Raw genomic sequence first — 18085 nt, 5'->3', positions numbered from 1 at the left:
GAGAGAAGACAGAAAGCCACAGAGGGTGGGTTTTCCATGATGGAAGAAGCCAAGGCAGGTCACATCTTATATAGTGACACTGGATTAACTGTTTGATAGATAAGTCTAATTTCACACAGAGTTATGTTTCTAGTAATACTTCAGAAGATGAAGGGAGTTCTCTAGTGGCCTAGTGGTTAGGATTCTGGGCTTTCACTGCTATAACCCAGGTTCAGTCCCTGGTTGGGGAACTGAGATCCTGCAAGCCAAGGTTAAAAAAAAAAAAAAAGTGATGTAGGAGGGCATCAGAATGCACTAGAGTGACCCCTCAGGGCCACCTTGAATCGTGTATATGTGATGCAGAACTTTCTGTGACGATGGTGGTGGTCAGTGCAACAGAGGCGCTGATGTCTTAATTTTATTTAAATTGAATTTAAATGGCCACGTGGGGAGTGCGTGTGTATGTATGCTAAGTCCTTCAGTCGTGTCCTATTCATTCTGACCCTACAGACTGTAGCCCGCCAGGCTTCTCTGTCCATGGGGTTCTCCAGGCAAGAATACTGGAGTGGGTTGCCATGCCCTCCTCTAGGGGATCTTCCAGACCCAGGGACTGAACCCATGTCTCTTACATGGGCAGGCAGGTTCTTTACCACTAGCGCCCCCTGGAAAGCCCATGGGGGCTTGTAGTGGATACCAACTTACTAAAAAGTTACAAGCTTTTCAATTAACATAATTTCAATTAGATTTACCCAATATCTAAATTATTATGATTGTCTTTGGCTGTGAGTAATAGGCTGGCTGAATAGCTGGCTACACAGGTGAGGGGTTATGTTTCTCCTGTAAGAGAAGGGCTGATGGGCAGTGGGGGGACTGGAGATGGAGATGGAAAATGAACCAAGGGCAAACAAAAAGCTTTGCAGAGTCAGAATGGTGCAACTCCTGGAGCAGAGAAGTTGGCAAGATAGACCACTATTATTATATTCCCTTCAACCCAACAATTCCACTTCTAGGAATCGACCCCACTCCAGATCAGGAATAAACAGAAAATGACTCATGTAAAAGATTATTCACTGCAGCGTTACTGATAATTAAAAAAATTGGAAATAACCCAAGTGTCCATCAATAAGGGACTGTTTGGATAGTTCATAATGCGCTGTGCTGTGCTAAGGTGCTTCAGTCGTGTCCGACTCTTTGCGACCCCACAGACTGTAGCCCCCCAGGCTCCTCTGTCCGTGAGATTTTCTAGGCAGAATACTGGAGTGGGTTGCCATGCCCTCCTCCAGGGGATCTTCCCAACCCAGGGATCGAACCTGTGTCTCCTGGATTGCAGGTGGATTCTTTACTGGCTGACCCACAGGCATACAATCAAATATTATGCAGTAAAAAAGAAATGAGAAAGCACTATATGTAGAGGTATGGCATAATTTCCAAGATTCTAGAATATGAAATGTTAAAAAAAGAGCAAGGAGAGCAATGTATGGATATGTTGATATAAATCCTATTAGGAAGGAGGAAGCAAAGAAATACACATACATTTGCTTCTATTTGCAAGGGAAACAAACACATCTACATTTAAAGAGGGAGGAAGGAAAAAGTGTGGGAGACAGGGATGGGGGTGAAACCACTGTGCGTGTACCCTAGTTCATACTTTTGACTTTCAAATCATGTAATGTTTTCTATCCCAAAGCGAAAATAAAAAAATGTTTAAGAAAAGAAGCCTCGGGACCTCCCCAGTGCTCTAGTGGTTGACTCCACTCTTCCACAGCAGGGGGGCAAGGGTTTGATCCCTGGTCTGGGAACTTAGATCCCACATACTGCACAGGGCAGCCAAATCCTTGATTAGAGCTGGGTCACATGGCCAGGACTTCTCTGGTGACTGACAGTGAGGAATGTGCCTGCAATGCAGGAGACCCAGGTTCGATCCCTGGGTCGGGAAGATCCCCTGGAGGAGGGCATGGCAACCCACCCCAGTATTCTTGCCTGGGAAATCCCACGGACAGAGGAGCCTGGCAGGTTACAGTTCATGGGGTCACAAAGAATTGGACTGCACTGAGTGACTAACACTTTCACTTTCACACGTGGGCACACCCAGCTGCCAGGGCGTGTGGGAAGGGAATATTTTACTGAGCAGGTGGCCCTCCAGCCCAGTCAGGATTTGGTGAGAGAGGAAGAAGGTAAGGGGACTAGACCTTGGGCAGCAACCACACAGGGTCTGCCCTAGCTACTCCGTGTGCCCGGGAGTACCACCCAGACTGGAAACATCCGTGAGTCTGACCGCTTCAGGCCTGACGAGGGACTTCTGCCATAGGCAGCTGGACTGCGGGGCTCCATGTGGGCCCTCTGCCTCGTTTCTCACTCACGAGCCAGACAGGGTGAGAATATTCTAGTTTCATTCTTCTGCATGTGGCTGCCCAGCTTTCCCAGCACCACTTACTGAAGAGACCAAAAGAGACTACAATGAACAACTATGTACCAATAAAATAGGACAACCTTGAAGAGAAGATATAAACAGATACTTGGACATCGATGTTCCTAGAAGTAATACGCACAAGAGCCAAAGCTGGAAACCCACGTGTCCATCCACAGAGGACTGGATAAGCAAGATGTGAGGTATACAGGCACTGGAATATCATTTAGCCTTAAAAAGGAGGGATATTCTCACACACGCTACACTATGGATGAAGCCTGAGGATATTATGTCGAGTGAAATAAGCAAGACACACAAGGACAGATAGTGTATGATTCCACTGAAATGTAGTATCTAGAGGAGCCAAATTCACAGAGACAGGAAGTAGAAGTTATCAGGGGCCGGGGGGCGGAGGAGGGGACTTAGTGTTTACCAGGCACAGCTTCAGTTTTAGATGATGAAAACGTTCTGGGAATGGATGGGGACATTGTGAGTGTACTTAATGCTACTGAAACAGGTACTTAAAAATGGTTAAAATGGTACAATTTATAATATGTATATTTTACCTTAATGTTTTAAAAAGTACTGTTGTGAGCAAAATAATGTCTGTAACAGGATGAAGAATAATTTGTCCTCATAGCGAGGTCTAGCACAGGGAACTATATTCAGTGTTCTGTGATAAACAATAATAGAAAAGACTAACAAAAAAGAATGTCTACATGTGTATAAGTGAGTCACTTTGCTGTACAGCAGAGATGGGCCCAACATTGTAAATCAACTCTACATCAATACAATTTTTTAAATGTTTTAAGAAAATTAAATCCTGGGTTCATCTAATTAATTATTATTATTAAAAAAAATTTTTGACCCTACCCCACGTCCCTGGGGAACCTAAGTTCCCCAGGCAGGGATCAAACTCGCACGCTGTACGCTGGAAGGCAGAGTCTCAAGCACCGGATGCCAAGAAAAAATCCCAAAACTTTTCAAATTAAAAGAAAAAAAAATAATTTGGCAATGCATTAAAATAAAAAGCATTTAGCAATGCACGAAATTATTTTTCCACTTAAAAAATATTAGTCGACTTCATTTTTTAGAGAAGTTTGAGGCCCACAGCCAAGCTGAGGGGAAAGTAAGGAGGGTTCTCTTGTTACCCTCTGCCCTCCCCCACTCTCAGCCGCCTGCTCGGGACTTGCTGGCGTATTTGTTATAACTAATGAACCAACACTGACACATCATTATCACCCCAAGTCCCCAGGGCAGGAGACTTACGTGAGGGTTCACTCTTGCTGCATTCTCCGCACTTTGACGATTGTGTAATGACACATAAGCCCCGAGATGGGATCTTTCTGAATAGTTGCGCTGCTCCAGAAATCCTCGGGGCTCCGCCTTTTCATCCCTCTCTCCTTTCCTAATTCTTTTCACTGTCTCCTGGTGATGGTTTTGGCTGTCACAACTGGGGGTGTAGGTGTTCCTGGCATCTTGGGTGTAGAAGGCAGGGATACTGCTAAACACATCCTATAAGGCATGGAACAGCCCCGCGACAAGGAATTATCTGACTCAAACGTGGCAGTAGTACCGAGGTTGAGAAATCCTGTTGCCGAAGCTAAGCAGGAACCTCTTTAATCCATGACTATGCAGGGTGCATGGGCTTCGCTGGTGGCTCAGTGGTACAGAATCCGCCTGTCAATACAGGAGACTCGGGTTTGATCCCTGGGTCGGGAAGTTTCCCTGGAGAAGGAAATGGCAACCCACTCCAGCATTCTTGCCTGGAGAATCCCCATGGACGGAGGAGCCTGATGGGCTACAGTCCATGGGGTCGAAGAGAGTCGGACATAACCTTTCAACTAAACAACAACAGTAATGTAGATACTCAGGAAATACTAAATAAATAAACGAAGTGTTTGAATAACCCAAGAGAGCTACTTCTGAGTATACACAAAGGAAACATTATCTTATTAAATTCGGGTCCTGTGGTGGTTGTTTGGTGGGGTGGGCTAGACAGGAAAGGGCATTTTGACAAGGAGAATGCCATTTTCTTTAATGGCCATGCACGGAGAGTGTGTGCGATAGAGTTCGTGCAAACACGAGTGGTGGTCCGTCGGCAGGTGTGAGTTCTGTGACACTGGGCAACAGCTGGTCTGTACTGTTTCTCTGTAAGACAGAGAAGTCCCGGGGAAGCATTTAGCACAGAAGCAGCACTTCCCTCCTTTGTTTTATGAAACAGCCGAGAGATTCAGAAATGAAGAAAGGCGAGGGTGGCCGGTTCCTAAACACCACTTGAAAGTGCATTTTGTGTGTCCCCAGAGAGTTTTTAATACAGTATATGGAAGAACTGTCAGGAAGATAACAGACGCAAAAGACTTTTGATATTTAGCTTGAAACAAAGCACGAGACGTGAGATTCGAAACTAACGAAGGGAGGACTTTCAAAAAAGAAACCGGGGCTGTATTTCCTGGTTATTGCTCTCAAATCAGATTTGATTACCTACCATCGTAGATAACCGCTGGCACCGTGGTGCCTGGGCTGTACCAGGAGACCGGGTACTTCATGCCACATGTCCCTCCTTCAGAGACAATCCTCAGGGGAACTGAACCTCCCTCAGACATAGTCAACTTCGTGTATTCCCAAGTTGGTCTTGCATGCTGCATGCCACCTTGCCTTGACAACACGAGTGCCTCTCATCCTCCTCTTCTGCAGACATGTATGCCCGCCAGAGCAGGGTGGGTCACCCAAGTCCATACCAAGAAGAGGAAGATTCTGTCCAAGCTCCTCTGTCCCTGGGATTCTCCAGGCAAGAATACTGGAGTGGAGTGCCATCTGAGAACACTGATGGCAGGGGGGGTTTGGTGGGGGGGGCAGGCACCTCTGCCTGGGCTATCAGAGGACGCTTGGGAGAGAAGGTGACTTTTCATCTGGGTCTTAAACAACGTTGAATAAGAATGGAAACAGGGGAGAGTAGGGGAAACATTTCAGTCACGAGGAGCACAGAGGAAAATCTGAGGGGTCATAAATGGGTAAGACAGTCAGTGGGATGGGGTTAGTGGCAGAGGAAGTAAGCTGGAGCTTGACTGTAGGAGACGCTCATTAAATGGCAAAGCTAGCTGGCAGGGGTGCACAGTTGCTCAACTCCAGGGGGCGCTATTCTCAGCACAGTCTGAGGCTGTACCCATGGGCTCAGCTAATGGTTGCTGGGTGATTTCTTCTAGAAGGTTCACTGAGAGCTCTGATTATAGTTTGTATTATTTGATTCTCTACGAGGAAAGTTTTATTTCCATTGCCAGTTTACAGATGGGAACCTGAGGCACACACAGGTAAACTTGTGCAGCTATGAAGTAGTAGGATTGGGGTTTTAATTCGGGTTGCTTCTACACCCAAGGCAGAGCGGTTCCTAAGTTTCATCACTGCTGGTGCTCACAGGAAGTGACGTTTTAGGACCCAGCAGGGTAAATGACGAAGCTGCTCACCATCTGAAAGGCCCTGGCCTAAGGATTGCTGTGACCCGGGCTGCAACCTGGCCAGCCTGATGGCTGAGGGGCCCCCCGGACCCATTTCTGCAGCGCCGCTGGGCGGCAGGTGGATCTCAGGTCTGGAGAGGACACCTGAGGTCGCTTTTCCAGAAAAATTCGGGTTATATTCTGATTAAGCTCTCAAAGAGGGCATAGGGGGAAAAAAAAATCCTGTTGGCTTCAGTTCTAGGTGGTTGGTTTTGTAGTTTTATAGATCAAGGGCAAAACGGTGGTGGAAAAGCCTGGGGTCTGGAGACAGACAAGTCCGGTCGTTTTTACATGACTCTGGACTAGATATTCGCTCTCTCTGAGCCTCAGTTTCTCTGGATGGAAAGGCTGTAGTAAATAGGCACTTCATTGATTTGTTGTAAAGATTAAATGCAGTAGCTTCTATGAGGAGCCAGCACCAGCTGTAAACGCCAGCTTCCTCCTCTGCTTCCTCTCCAACCTCCAATCTTCGTCTTTCTGATTGGAAGCTACAGTGATGTCCTGCTGGAGTGCGGTGGTTTGGGGAAAGCCGGGCAGTAGCCATCTATCAGCAAAACCACTTGTGGTGACTAATGGGGACATTGCTAGTGACATCGCCCTTCCGAATGCCTTCCAGGAGAAAGTACTCCTGACTTCTGTGGGCAGGGGTTTATAGCTGTCGAAACTGGCCATGAAAACAAGCAAGGAAACAGTCCCACTGTTGTTTCCACTTTTTTTCCACATTTGCTTTCCTGTGGTCATCTTGATCATTTAACTGTTTAAATATTTGCATTTATTTTATTGTTAACATGAAATTTACCATCTTGACCACTTTTTAAATTTCTTTTGTGGGATCTTCAGTTCTCCCACCAGGGATCAAAGCCACACCCCTGAAATGGAAGATTGGAGTCCTAACCACTGGACCACTTCCCTAACCATGAAAGTCCCCATCTTTGAGTACTTTTAATTGCACATTTCACTAGTATATTCACAGTGTTGTGAAAGACATCTTCAGAACTTTCTATCTTGCGGACCTGAAAATCTATACCCGTGAAATAGCAACTATACCCTCCCAGCCCCTGGCAACCACCATCGTTTAATTTTTCAAAAGACAATTCAGTTTCCTGATAAGATGAACATTCCAGCCTAGCAGGTTGCTTTTGAAATCAGTTCGGTTAAATACTCCTGTGTCAGAGGCTGATCAGAATTTCTGGGTCTTTTTTTATTTTTTTCAAAATTAGTATTCAGAGGCAGAGAAGGCAATGGCACCCCACTCCGGTACTCTTGTCTGGAAAATCCCATGGACGGAGGAGCCTGGAAGGCTGCAGTCCATGGGGTGGCTGAGGGTCGGACAGGACTGAGCGACTTCACTTTCACTTTTCACTTTCATGCATTGGAGAAGGAAATGGCAACCCACTCCAATGTTCTTACCTGGAGAATCCCAGGGACGGGGGAACCTGGTGGGCTGCCGTCTATGGGGTCGCACAGAGTCGGACACGACTGAAGCGACTTAGCAGCGGCAGTATTCAGAGGAGGATCAGTGATACTACTTGAAGACACATATCTCACAGAACACCCACATCTTTTTTCTTCTCTAATAGCTGATGTATCTCACGTTCATCCAATAGTCTGACAGTATCCTAGGTTTTACAAGTTACCTAAAAGGCCCGCTACTGAGTTTGATCTACAGATCAGGCAAAGTATGAGTAAAGGATGCTAGCAGAAAAAGCACCTGGACTGTCTTTCTGTTTGAAAAAAATAATTACCTCCCATTCTCTCCCCAGCACAGCCTGGAACTTACCTGTGAAATTCTTGGGGAATGAAAACACATGGTATCTCTTGTAGGATTCAGTCCTGCGCCCTAAGAAGGGGCTCAAGCGATGCCTGTGCTGATCAGTAAAGGATAGAAGGACTCTGGGTGAGCAGAAAGGAAGTACTGAGACCCACAGTCTTGGGTGCTTATCAGATTCTGCAAAATCAGGTCTGTGATGTTCATTATCATCTGCCTGCTTCTGGCCAATTCACAGAATATCAAGGATGAAAGGCACCCTTTCCTAAATAAATTCCACTAAGATACAGGAATCGACCCACAACAAGTGAGTTCTCTGGAAGGGGCCCAGCACATGTGGTTGGGGCACGCCCGCCTTATTTGGGTGTGATGGGGCAGCAGGCTGACATTTGTATTTTCTTGTATGTGTGTGTGTGCATGCACGCATGTGAGTGCCTGAGCGTGTGCACGTGCCAATTTCTCATCCCCACATGCCTTGTTTTCCTCCACGGATGGAGATTCTGGGATGCTCAGCTGCCAGAAACAATGCTCCCTTTCTCTGGGATGCATTTCCAAGCTGGCGTGTCGCGGGGCCCTTGCCCGAAAGATACGAATCTGCTTTCCTTGGTCATCCAGGCCTCTGTTTCTTGGGCCAGAAGCAGTGTTTGTCTTTCTGCCGGTGGGCATTTATTCGTGTTGACCAGCGAGATTTTTCTGGATCCCACCCAGGACAGTAGACTTCGGCTGTGCTTCTAAGAAGGCCTCCTCCCTGCCCCCCGGCTCAGCTTCCTAGTCCCCGCACCCGGTCCTCAACAAGCGCCTTCCTCTTCACCTCGGAGTCTCATCTCTGGGCCTTTTGTTTCCTCACTTGGGCCACCCCCCCCCCTCCCCCGTTCGTGGCCTAAATTCGGGATCTGGGCCAAAAGCTTTTCAGTGACCACAGGGTGGGCAGCCTTCTTATGCTCGCTACTTTCTGTGCCCATCCAATGAGTAATGAATCAAGGAAACATGTTTCAATAATTCTCTTGCCTTCAATCCTCAAAGACACCTCTCAGGGAGGTATAAGGAAGCGGCAGCCCTCAGAATTTCTTCTGTCCTGCATCTTCAGACAGTGGGGCACTCATTGGTCTCTATAACTAGTCAAGGAGGCTGGAACTATGGAGGGGGAAGGCTGGAAGGAAACTTGGAAGCTCTAGGTATTTCCTGTGTCATCCTCGTTCAGAGCAAGACTTGAATGCTCCCTGGGTGTTCAGCTGCCAGAGCAAGTGAGGAACGTCAGCAGTGGAGATGGGGGAGGAGGAGACAGGGAGCCCCATCCAGAGAGCGAGCTGGGTATCTGCTGGGACCTGACGGGGGGAGAGGGCCACTGACGGACATCTGTTTTCATACTTGTGTCGTTAAGAGAATATACGAGCTTCAACTACAACATGGCAGGGGAAGCAAGATACCTCTTTGCGGGATTTTTTATTGGAATATATTGGAATTATTGGAGTATAATTACACTGTTATGTTAGTTTCTGCTGTGCAATGAAGTGAATCAGCTAAATATATGTATACGCGTATCCCCCTCTCCTGGACCTCCCTCCCAACCCTCCCCATCCTACCCACTGAGGGTGTGGATGAAGGGAAACCCTTTTGCACTGTTGGTGGGAATGTAAATTGGTGTAGCCACTATGGAGAACAATATGGAGGTTTCTTTAAAAATTAAAATAAAACTACCACATGAGCCAGAACTACCATCATCCCACTATTGGGCATATACCCTGAGAAAACCATAAATTCAAAAGCACACATGCATCCTAGTGTTCAAAGCAGCACTATTTACAATAGCCAGGCCATGGAAGCAAACTAAATAATCAACAGAGGATGGATAAAGAAGATGTGGCACGTATATACAATGGATTATTACTCAGCCCTCAAAAGGAACAACATTGGGTCATTTGTAGAGATGAGGATGGACCTAGAGCCTGTCATACAGAGTGAAGTAAGAAAGAGAAAAACAGATATTGTGTATTAACGCATAATTGTGGCATCTAGAAAAAAGAGGCCTTTTAGTGATGAACTTTGAAGGAAGAACCGAAGCAATCCTGATGCCTGGACCACAGGCCCAAGGGAAGACCAGGGAAGGATAAGCAGGGTCATCCTCGTGTTAGCTGGTGGACAGCTTAGCACAGCCCCTCCCTGGTGTGGCCTCAGGAAGAGGTCACAGGAGAAAACTACCCAGGAAGCAAAACGCGTTCTCCCAGAGCTTTCCACTTTCATCCTTTTGTATCATCAGATTTATGTTTCTCTCCTTGTCATATTCTCTCCCTTCCGTCCAGATCTCAACCATGGATAACCCTCATTTTCATTCTTTCAGTGTTTGTTATAAAGTGCCGCAGCCATGGCTCCTGGCTGGCTTCCTGGGGTAGCTAGTTGGGGTGAACAAGTCATTCTCCCCTGTTCTGCTGGCTGGAGGAGGGGGCTCTGTTAGGTTCCGATGGTGGACTTATGATGTCCAAAAGGGACATCGTCAGTGGGTGCACTTCACAAGTGGAGGTTGTAGTAACGGGAATAAAATTGTGTGCACTTGATGGAGCACTGAGGTAGTCTAGACTACTTAATTTGTATTGTTGTCGTTTAGTCCCTAACTCGTGTCCAACTCTTTGCAACCCCATCGACTGTAGCCTGCCAGGCTCTTCTGTCCATGGGATTTCCCAGGGAAGAACACTGAAGTGGGAGGCCATTTCCTCCTCGAGGGGATCTCCCCCACCCAGGGATCAAACTTGCAACTCTTGATTGGTAGGTGGCTTCTTTATCACTGAGCCACCTGGAAGCCTTTATTTGTATAATAAAGTGAAGTGAAGTGAAGTGAAGTGAAGTGAAAGTTGTTCAGTCATGTCCAACTCTTTGCGACCCTATAGACTACAGTCCACCAGGCTCCTCTGTTGATGGAATTCTCCAGGCAAGAATACTAGAGTGGGTTGCCATTTCCTTCTCCAGGGGATCTTTCCAACCCAGGGATTGAACCTGGGTCTCCTGTACTGTAAGCAGACTTTACCATCTGAGCCACCAGGGAAGCCCATTTGTATAATACTTGTTATTAACACCCAGGAGGTTCTGTGGAATGAAACCCCCAAAGCCGTGGCTGAAGATCCATGTGTTTATTGTTGCTCTATGGTTTAAGGTGAGGACATGTTCTTAATGGTGTTTCACATTAGGCAAGAGTGTTTACTGAGGTCAGGTTCAAGTCTGAAGGGACCCCAACATCTTCCAGCCCTAGATGATTCTCCAACTCACCTCATGATCCAGGCTCTGAAGCAAGGGGTGGAGGGGGTCTTGGTGAGAAAGTGTGTTTTGAAGCAAAGGGTCGAGCTTCCTTTTGATTCCACGTTGCTTTAGGAGCTACATCAGTTAGTGGAAGGTGAATTCTGGTATCTGCCTGCATATGTGAACAAACACAAAATTCAGTGTCCTTTCTTTAAAATGTGTTATTCTGATTCCCTGATAGCTCAGCTGGGAAAGACTCCGCCTGCAATGCAGGAGACCCCAGTTCAGTTCCTTGTTCCGGAAGTTCCCCTGAAGAAGGGATAGGCTACCCACTCCAGTATTGTGGGCCTTCCCTGGTGACTCAGACAGTAAACAATCTGTCTGCCGTGTGCGAGATCTGGGTTCAACCCCTGGGTTGGGGAGATCCCCTGGAGGAGAGCATGGCAACTCACTCCAGTATTCCTGTCCGGAGAATTCCCATGGACAGAGAAGCCTGGAGGGTCCATGGGATCGAAAAGAGTCGGACATGACTGAGGACTGAGCACAGCACATTATGTTAAGTGCTTTTTATATACCAGGCTTTATACCCACAGGTAGTGAACTAAATGCTTTATCCAACAGTCTCACTCATTCCTAAAGAGCTCCCTTAGATAGAAACCCCAAGATCATATCCCCATTTTACAAGGGAGGAAACAGAGGCTTAGGAGTTTCACAGCTCATCATGGAACAAGTGGCAGAGCCGGGATTCGAACCCATTTCTGTCTTGATTCCAAAGCCCACTTTCCAAACTGTAAAGTGAGACTACCTCTCACTGCACGTCCTGGGTTTGAGTGATTCTTCATGTCCAGCATGAAGAGGCATCTCTGTAGACCTCTCGCTCCTGTTCCCCAAACACCAGCCTGACTCCTCTTCTGCTCAGAATTAATGAGGGTGGGTGGCTGGGGTGACATCCGGCTGGCCTCCCACAGTGAGCCCCCCAGTCCAAACCAAATGGCGAGATCAAGCCCACTGGGGGTGTCATTTCCTCACCCCTCTAAAAGGAATTCAGTTGTTTCTGCTTGCCAAACGCTTCTGTTCCCTCGCTAAGCCCGCGTTAGTCACTGGGATATGTCAGTATGTGAATGGATTTACTGTGTTCCAACAGCTGCTGAGGGCCAAGCATATGCCCCACACATGGCAGACAGAGGGGCTGGGGGTGGGGCGCCCGGCCAGCAACTGGGATCCCCGAGATCGCATCCGGGCCCTGAGACTGGAGAGAGGACACTGGGGGAAGACCAGCAAATACTGGGGTCCGGCTCTTGGCCCCCCTTCCGCCCCCACCCTGGCAAAGTGATGAGGATACTCGTGAGCGGCGAGGGGACAGACCTAGAAAACATGTCCCCTCTGAGGTGTGGCTCTTGTCCGCTCACATGGGAGCCCATCTGTCCAACAGTGCCTGAAATAACACGCCGGCTGGCAGAGGAGTGTCCATTGTCACGCGCACATTTGGACCGCAGGTAGTCCCCACGGGCCCCTGTAATTCAAGTCACAACAGCCTCTTCCGTGACAGGGAGGTGGGCAGTCAAAGTGGTGACTGTGATTCCAGCAACCGGGAGGGTTGTTTTCCTAAGCATTTCTGCCAGTGGCCATGGAGGACTCTTTGTGTGCGGCACCCACAGGAGATCTTGAAATTTAGGCAGCTATCAAATTCCAAATTAAACACACCTCGACGCAGCCTGGTCCTGTGGATCTGTGTTCGGGAAAGGCCAGAGTGTGATTGTGCTGGAAGCTTTTAGATGGAACTCCTCATAACAGGCTTTCGCAGGATCTCAAATTAGATGCTCGAGTTTGAAGCTAGCAGGCTGACAGAGCTGTTGTTTAAAAAACTCAGAAATAGTCTGCTTTGAACCTCGGGTCTCAGAATTTTCTAGGATGGGCAATTATGATCCAGTCATGTGGGGATTTTTCTTACTGTTTTTTACACCCAGTGGGGCCTGGAGCTGACATCCGGCCTTTGTCGATCCTTTTCCAGAGGTGAGCAGCAGTCAGATTGTAGCAAACATTTTCTCTTTTCCCCCAAATATTAACTTTGACCTTGGGTGGGAATGGGGGGAATCAAGATGGTGCCATCCAGGACTGAGGTTTAGAAAAGGATTCTGGTGAACACGATCTGTGAATCCGTACAGTTTCAGGTCCTAAACCTGCATCTCTCCTGCTTTGGGCCCTTGGGCAAATTACTTAGCATCCCCAAGCCTCAGCTTTTTCTTCTATAAAATGGGGGAAATGGTAGCAAGAAGAACTAACTTGTTAGATTGTTGTGTGAATTAAATGACGTGATTAGGGGAGGAGCTTCCCTGGCGGCCCCCCATTGCAAGGGATATGGGTTCAATCTCCGGTAGGGGAACTAAGACCCAGAAATAGTGCAACTCAGCAGGAAAAAAAAGAAAGTAAGATGACGTGACTGGAAATTCCCTGCAGTCGATACCTGGTGGGGGAACTAAGGCCGTACAAGCTGCAGTGCAGCCAAAAGAAAAAAAAAAATGACATGATTGACAAACCATTTAGCACAGTACTTGGCTCATGTAATCAGCACTTACTGTATTAGCAGAGTGTTTCTAAAGATGAAGATGGAAGTTGATTTTTGATGTTTCTTTTGTTCCCTTATCCCTCTTGGGGGAGTGTAAGGTTTATTCTTGGTTTGTTTTTTTTTTGGAGAGGGGCTGCAGGAGCTCTAGTGCAAGCACAGGTCACAGAAAGGCGGAAGGCCGAGGCACTCGAGGTCAGTGTTGGAAACACAGGTTCAGACACTGGGGAGAAGATGCAGCAGCCCCAGGCTGGGAGCCGAGGGTTCCCAGGCCCGCGTGAAGCAGGCCAAGGACAGCGCGAGGCTGTGGGTGGGGTTCGAGCCCCAGAAGGTTGCTCTGTGGAATGCATGGATGGGTCAGCATGGGCTTCAGGAATGGCAGGAAAGAGGTTGATTTTTTTTTTTTTTAATTGTACCACAGTAAAATATACAAAACACAAATTTTTACCATTTTAACCACTTGTTTTTGAAATTTCTCTTCTTTTTTTAAAAAAATTTTTGGCCACACTACGTGACATGTGGGACCTCCCTGGTGGCTCAATGGTAAAGAATCTGCCTACCAGTGCAGGAGACGCAGTTTTGATTCCTGGGTCGGGAAGATCCCCTGGAGAAGAAAATGGCACCCCACTCCAGCGTTCTTGTCTGGGAAATCCCATGGACAGAGGAGCCTGGAGGGCTATAGTCCATGGGGTCGCAGAGAGTCAGACACGACTGAGCGACTAAGCACAGCACATAGTAATTCTATGGTTTATTTTTAAAAATAATGATCATAATGTTTTCTGTAGTAGTTGTACCATTTTTACATTCCTACCGACAGTGCACACATGTTCTAACTTACTATTCCTCACCAATACCTATTCTCTGTTTTTTCTTTTCTTTTTTAAAAAATAATATCTATCCTAATGGGTGGGAAGTGGCATCTCCTTGTGGAGGAATGATTTTCATGGCATCATTAAACAGTCAGTCATCAAACAAAAGGTCCGACCGGCCCAGTGCCTGGCGTGTGCTGAATGTTTCAGAACTGCCCCTCCTTTAAGGCACTAGCGGTTTGAGTGCGTCAGACCAAGCGATCTCAGCTCACTAGATTCTTAGCTTTCTCTGGGGTAGGCCCTATTTGGAGACCAGTGGCCCACCTTGGCAGTGGGATTTTATGGGCATCAATATGTCCATCCGGCCCCAAAGGTGGTCTTCACCAGGCTGGCGTGGTGCCCAACGTCCCCAGCAGGAAGGTTACCTCTTGATTTGGAGACGCGGTGCTGGGCGGAGTGGCCTGCTTGTCTGTGTGAGTGCCCTGGATGGCTGGCACCGGGCACGGAGTCCTAGGAAGGCGGGCCGAGGCCATCCTGTTGGGAAAAGGCAGGGAGACGATCTGAAGCTGGAAACCAGGCAGCCTGGAGAGGCAGGGAAGGGCTGGGGATGGCCTAGGGCCAGGTCCTCTGTTCCTGGGTCAGTGGCTGAACGGGGACGTGTCCTCTCTCCTGTCGGTGTCAGAACTCCCGTGTGGCTTCATCCGGAACCAGGACACTCACTCTCTCTGGGACCTTTTTGGAGTCTCCTCTCCTGTTCACCTTTCCATCCTGTCCTGAACTGCACCCCCATTCGTGTCTCCACTTGCCAGCTCCCTCCCACTTTGAGTTTTAGTCCCTGCGTTTCTCACCACCTGGAGCTTAACTAGAAAATCTAAAAGGCTTGATTCATCTTTGTTCTAGATCACAAGTAGCTTCAGGCTAAACGTGCCAAGTAGGGTTTAGAGAATAAAAGGAGGATTTTGGAGAACACAAGATTATGTCCTTTGCATGTTTAAGAGCGCGTTCTCGGGCGTATGGCTGTGGCAGTCAGTGGAGACGCAGGTGATGGAGGCATTTCCCCTCCTGTTGAGGAGTCTGGTGTGTGGCCAGGGATGTAAACGTAGAAGCCAGTGGATGTGGACAATTTAAAGGTGCCAGGTGCTGCCGTGAAGATCGTACACTGTCTGGGGGAGGCAGAAACAATTGGGGGGATGGCTCAGGGAAGGCTTCAAAGAGGAGGTGACTCCAGCTCACTCACCTTGGCTGCAGTATCAAATAATTGGGGTTTGAAAGGTGTCAGAGTCCAGAGCCCACCTTGCTATTATATATATGGAATTTAAGTTTCTCTCCTTAATTTTCCTATGGTGTTTTTTGTTTTAAGAGAGAATTACACCAGCCAGGGTTCCAGGTCCCCTTCCTCACGCGGGATATCAGGGGACAGCAGTTGGGTTACCTGTTTTCCTATCATTTCTCCATCCCGGGACTGTGGGGGATTAACGAACTGATGCTCAAAGAACTTTAAGAATCTTACATCGAAAAAACTTGTTAGTATCAAGTAGAAAGTACTTCTTACTAATATTTACTTAGAGAGGGTCGAACAACAGAAGTATACGTGAAAGCTTTAGCTCTTTGATTGATCAAAAAGAAAACATGTTAAAACATTATACTTTAAACTCATGAGTAATCAAAAAATACAATATGTTTTCCCCACCAAGTGTATTCATCTCTCCCTTCAAAAGTTAGGACACACTTAGAAGAATAAAAAATTTTAAAAGTAAACAAAGGTAAAAAAGAAAAAAAGTACACACTTAAGGTTAGTGAATAATAGCTAGTAAACCCACTGTTATAATGGCTGCAGACAGGAGCAAAGCATTTCATTTTCTTCAACTCAACAAATATGTTAAAATCAAGATTCAAAGTTTTTTTTTTTTTGGTATTTTGTATATCTACACACTATTTTATTTTTAAAAAGAAAAGGTGACCTTTTCTAGTTTTTTATTTTAGGGATCCATCACTAAGTTTTTTGTAACTCCTGATATTGTCTAAAAAAAATAGGTTTTAAAAAAGACCACTGGTGATTTTCAGGCATTTATTCAAATATTTCCCTACTTCTGAAATACATGGAAAAGTGATACGACTGCTTTCTTAAAGGATTTACCCCGGATTACTGTCTTCAAGCAAAGGGATCCTGAATTCAGTCCGGTTGTCAGTTTGATTAAGAAGGAAGTAGCTCATCTTAGTATAAATATTCGTGAACGGTGCTGTGTGACAGTCTGGCCCAGAGCACCCAGTGGGGGAAGCCTTCAAACTACAGTTGGAAATATTCTAAATAATTTATTTTAGAATTAGCGGTGGTAGGTTTGAAGAAAAGACTTCTCTGTGGGCTTGTGATTTTCTTGGAGAGCAGAGTGAAGTCCCCACATCTTGCGGCTCTGGGCTGGTGACAGCGTGTGGATGCCCCCGTGGCTCCTGGATCATCTTACTTACATTCCTTACTTTATCCTACGTGACCTCCCGGTCAGGAACACTACACTTACATATTTAAGAAACAGGCACTTACAGTTCCTAATGGGGTAGCAGCAATTTCTTTCCTCTCAGAACTAAGACATTTTTGAAATGATGTATTGACAAGAAAGTTAAGGGTAAGGGATGTGTCTAGATTCGGTGGTTCAGGCAAGAAAGGAGGAAGAAAGTTTTGAAGATGTTAGAAACTGTCGTTGCCATTTCAGGCTGTCAGCTTGGCTAACTGGAAGAAAGGAGGCAAGATAGTTTCTTTCTCTTAATGGAAATGCGAGGTGGGCTAGAAGAATATTTAAGAATTAGGGGATTAACATTTGGGGGAAGTGCAGCAGGCCTGGCCAAATTTTGTTGAAGTCATTCAGATGAAAATCTGAATCAGAAATTAAATCTAAGTGAATGGCATGCTTCTTCAGTTTACCGAAATGGTGACTTTAGTGATAGGAAAATAATGTGATCGTGGATGGCCAGTCTGGTCGTGGAACACGAGGAATTTTGTGTGTTTTGGACTAGGCAGGGGAGGGCTTGGACGGTCACCCTATTTCGGGAATGCTGTGTAAGCCAGGAGTGCTAGGGATTTGCCCGTCCTGTCTGTTATGTTTGAGTTTTTGGCTGTATGTGGGTTCCGTGTAAGATTTGAATGTCCTTCTTGGTTGGCTAGAATCTTTGCATGAGAGCACTTTTGAGGAATATTGGTAATGAAGCTGGGAGCCACTTAGGGAGCTGGCGTAGAAATACTTCTGGACACACGGACGAGCTACTGCAGGAAAGGGGCAGGTACCTGGGATTAGCAAAGGAATTGCCCAGGAAATGGGGGAATGAGGCAATCTTCCTGACTGCCTTGTGGCGGGCAAGGCACATTCCAAGCTGTAGTAGCCAGGGCGTGGCAGGGCGGGGAGCGGGGGCGGTGTTTTCAGGAAGAGGGGATGACCACACCACTTTCTTTTCCTGGCAAAGTACACGAAATGCAGATTATACCACAAGTGGCTGGATCAATGCCAGGTTTCCCTCTAGATAATTCAGACCATGGAGATGAAGGAAGAGATGCCCAGAGCAAAGATGGTGGATGAGATAAAAGTGAGAAGTTTATGGTAGTGCTTCCCATCTTTTATTTATGGTGGCACACAGAGAAAATAGTATTATTTATCCATTTATTTATTTTTCAAAGTTTTTTTGGCTGCACTGTGAGGCATACAGGATCTTAGTTCCCAGACCAGGGATGGAAGCCATGCCCCTCTGTACTGGAAGCACAGTCTTAACCACTGGAGTCCCAGGAAGTCCCAAGAAGATAATATTTTTATGGCAACTGGGCAGCTCTTGGCAGGAGAAGACCACCTGGGA

Source organism: Bos indicus, chromosome 12 (genome assembly GCF_029378745.1).
Source record: "Bos indicus isolate NIAB-ARS_2022 breed Sahiwal x Tharparkar chromosome 12, NIAB-ARS_B.indTharparkar_mat_pri_1.0, whole genome shotgun sequence".
NCBI lineage: Eukaryota > Metazoa > Chordata > Mammalia > Artiodactyla > Bovidae > Bos > Bos indicus.
This window is presented reverse-complemented; position numbering follows the sequence as displayed.